Source organism: Myotis davidii, unplaced genomic scaffold (genome assembly GCF_000327345.1).
Source record: "Myotis davidii unplaced genomic scaffold, ASM32734v1 scaffold81, whole genome shotgun sequence".
NCBI lineage: Eukaryota > Metazoa > Chordata > Mammalia > Chiroptera > Vespertilionidae > Myotis > Myotis davidii.
In genome coordinates this window covers 1,654,802-1,658,884 of record NW_006291554.1, presented here as the reverse complement: position 1 = coordinate 1,658,884, position 4,083 = coordinate 1,654,802, and the positions used below count along the sequence as shown (strand labels likewise).

Genomic DNA, 4,083 nt, shown 5'->3' with positions numbered 1-4,083 from the left:
ACCCAGACTCCAGACCCTTCACCACGAAAAAATGATAACTACATTTGGACATTTTTAAGATGTTTCTTTCATAGGATATGACATTTCTTTCTTTCTTTTTTTTTTTTATCCTCTCCTGAGGATATTTTTCTATTGATTTTTAGAGAGCGTGGAAGAGAGAGGGAAGGACAGAGAGAAGCATCGATGTGAGAGAAACACATCAATTGGTTGCCTCTCGTAGGAGCCCCAACCAGGGCCTGGGCGGGGGAGGAACCTACAACCAAGGTACGTGTTCTTGGCCAGAATTGAACCCGGGACCCTTCGGTCCACAGGCTGACGCTCTATCCACCGAGCCAAACAGGCTAGGGCAGTAGTAACTACTATTTAATGTGCATTTACCATATATGAGATAATGCTCTAGAAACACTCCACAGTTAACACATTGAATCCATTATGCGAACAGAAAAATGGCTGAAGGATGCTAAATGGCTGGCCCGGAGTCTCACAGCCAGTAAGTAGCACTTCAATTCCAAGCCAGGGCTCTTCACCGCCACTCCACACCACCGCCTGCATTCTAAAGGGTCTCTTCACGGTGCAACAGGACCCCACAGGCCTCCCTCACAGGATGGACTGGCTGGCTACACCAGTTGGTCTTGATGATGGTGATAACGGCTCTGAAAGCAAGGACACCTCAAGGCTACAGGGCTTCCAACCACTGCCTTAAAACACCACTCACTCTGGGGAGATCTAGCCACACCCCTTTGTAGTAACAACCCACATACTTGTTCCCACATACAGGATGGGGTGGGAAGTGGGGTGCTGGTGGTGGTAAAACACTTGGGGCTGGCAAATCTTGCCTTTGCAGCCTTCGAATCACATCTGCCCCAGGGAAATGCTCAGTGGTAAAGGTTCAAGTGACAAGAGGCAAACAAAAAGCTACCAATTTTCCTTTCAAAGGCTACATTAACCTCAAATTTTTTTTCATAGAAAAAAGCACTCAAAAGAATAGGGCCCCAACAGGCCTCCCTCACAGGATGGACTGGCTGGCTACACCAGTTGGTCTTGATGATGGTGATAACGGCTCTGAAAGCAAGGACACCTCAAGGCTACAGGGCTTCCAACCACTGCCTTAAAACACCACTCACTCTGGGGAGATCTAGCCACACCCCTTTGTAGTAACAACCCACATACTTGTTCCCACATACAGGATGGGGTGGGAAGTGGGGTGCTGGTGGTGGTAAAACACTTGGGGCTGGCAAATCTTGCCTTTGCAGCCTTCGAATCACATCTGCCCCAGGGAAATGCTCAGTGGTAAAGGTTCAAGTGACAAGAGGCAAACAAAAAGCTACCAATTTTCCTTTCAAAGGCTACATTAACCTCAAATTTTTTTTCATAGAAAAAAGCACTCAAAAGAATAGAAGATCAAACCAAAAACAGCAAACAAACTAGTCCATGAGTTTTTTTCATAGAAAAAAGCACTCAAAAGAATAGATCAAACCAAAAACAGCAAACAAACCAGTCCACGAGTCATTGCACTCAGGGCAACTTTTTTTTTTTAAAGTCCAGTTTTCCTCCTAACAAACAGGAAATCACCCAAACCTGCACAGCCTGGCTCATGGCCCAACACCCCACCACGATCTTTATTCGCCTGCCATCCTCGGGAGCAGGGGAACGCATCCATGTGTGAACGCGTGAGAACAGGGGCTGCCCTGGAGTGAGGCTTCATGTGAAAACCAATAGAGATGTCAACAAATGGTGGGCCGCACCTTGGGGAGCCCTGTCCTTCTCAGCAGGGGACAAAACAGCTTTTTCAGATACAGGGCTTCTGGGTGCTGGGATGGCTCCGGTGCCTTTTAGGTTGCTACCTATGTGATCATGACCTGCCGGTCGGGTGTGGTGTGGAGTCACCTCCAATCTGTATTTAATTCTCTGCTGTCACAGACCAGCTTTGTGACCTTGAGCACGTTCCTCAACAGCTCTGAGCCTGTCTCTTCACCTCGAAAGCAGGACTAACCCTGACCTTACAGAGTTACAGGAGAATCTGAAAACCCTAAATCATTTACGGGGACCTTTCAGCTCAGTCTAGCACAGTGATGGCGAACCTATGCCACGCGTGTCAGAGGTGACACGTGAACTCATTTTTTTGGTTGATTTTTCTTTGTTAAATGGCACTTAAATATATAAAATAAATATCAAAAATATAAGTCTTTGTTTTACTATGGTTGCAAAAATTTTACTATGGTTGCAAAGATCAAAAAATTTCTATATGTGACACGGCACCAGAGTTAAGTTAGGGTTTTTCAAAATGCTGGCACGCCGAACTCAAAAGGTTCGCCATCACTGGTCTAGCACATGGCAGTCCATCAGCAGTTCCCTTCTCCTGCTTCTGGGGGAAGGTATCCGCTCACCAAATCCTCAAAACCCTGAAGAGAGGTGTCAGATAAGGATATTGAGTTGAGGCACCACAATCTCCTGTTTGTGACCAAGTGGAAGGACATGTGACTCAGCCCAGAGCTGCTTTAGCCAGGTCACCCAGTCCTGTTTCTCCTTAATATAAGCCGACAAGCCAGCTCTACTCATCCAACACACTTGGGAAGGTTTCAGACTCCAGAGGTCCTCTGAGGTGATGGTGCCCCGAATGACCTTGCTTTGACTTGTCCAATGCCTCAGACCTTGCTAGAGAACCGAGGCTAGGACGCCTTCCCTATTAGAATACAACGCACTTAGGAAAGCGACTTTGACTAGGCCAGCGTTGTAGGCCCAGGCCCAAGACACAGCCCCCCCAAAAACCACAATGCTTCCAGTTAAAGCTGGATCACAAAAAAGAAACTGAAACTATCAGCTGAGCTACACTTTCTTTCAACGGCCGAGAAAAATTCAAAGAAATGGCTTTGACGGGACCCCAAGAGGCATGCTTCTTGGTGGGGCTAATCATCGGCCGTGGCCTGCTCTGAGCCTCTGATATAATATGTACCCAACAAAAGTGGGACATCTCGGCCTCCAAAGGCTGAGAAGGGACTTAACAGAAATCAATCAAATCATATGTTAAAATATTGATTTATCAACCTTTCCATTTGCCCTGCCCCACCTCCTCAGATCCATTCTCCATCCTTCCCTGTCCTAATCCGTGCTCCAGGTTGACTCCCTCAAAACTGCATCACCTGGACTCCCTTCGCTGATTTCTGGTTGAGTTTGGCCAATGGAAGTCATCAAAGGAAAACAGAGTTTCCCGCTACCCCTCCCCCACCCCACACCCATCACACACACACACACACACACACCTGGGGCCACATTGTGCCTGCTTGCATCTACCCACTCACTTTCCCTAGACCAGTGATGGCGGACCTATGTTAAGTTAGGGTTTTTCAAAATGCTGGCACGCCGAACTCAAAAGGTTCGCCATCACTGGTCTAGCACATGGCAGTCCATCAGCAGTTCCCTTCTCCTGCTTCTGGGGGAAGGTATCCGCTCACCAAATCCTCAAAACCCTGAAGAGAGGTGTCAGATAAGGATATTGAGTTGAGGCACCACAATCTCCTGTTTGTGACCAAGTGGAAGGACATGTGACTCAGCCCAGAGCTGCTTTAGCCAGGTCACCCAGTCCTGTTTCTCCTTAATAGAAGCCGACAAGCCAGCTCTACTCATCCAACACACTTGGGAAGGTTTCAGACTCCAGAGGTCCTCTGAGGTGATGGTGCCCCGAATGACCTTGCTTTGACTTGTCCAATGCCCCAGACCTTGCTAGAGAACCGAGACTAGGACGCCTCCCCTATTAGAATACAACGCACTTAGGAAAGCGACTTTGACTAGGCCAGCGTTGTAGGCCCAGGCCCAAGACACAGTGGGTAAAACTAGATATTGATCTTTTTTTTTTTCCTTTATTAATTAAGGTATTACAAATGTGTCTCTATCTAAGCCTGCTGAGCAGCCCCCCACCATCCTCTGAAAGGACGTGACTCCCTTCACCGTGCAGGGTGCCCGGGTGCAGCCTTTTTGTGCCACGGGTCTGTAAGAAGTGGCTCAGGGCTCAGAATCAATCAGTGCCCTGCACGGCCGCCTGAGCAGCTGAGTTCTGACTGCTCAGTCTCACAGCTGAAGATCAGG

At 48.1% G+C, this 4,083-nt stretch overlaps 1 protein-coding gene across 2 annotated transcripts in view; it reads right to left on the bottom strand.

Annotated features, from left to right (window-relative positions):
• Nucleotides 1-4,083, bottom strand: part of EXOSC7 (exosome component 7) — a 30,747-nt gene that overhangs the window by 26,067 nt on the left and 597 nt on the right. The window lies entirely within an intron of this gene.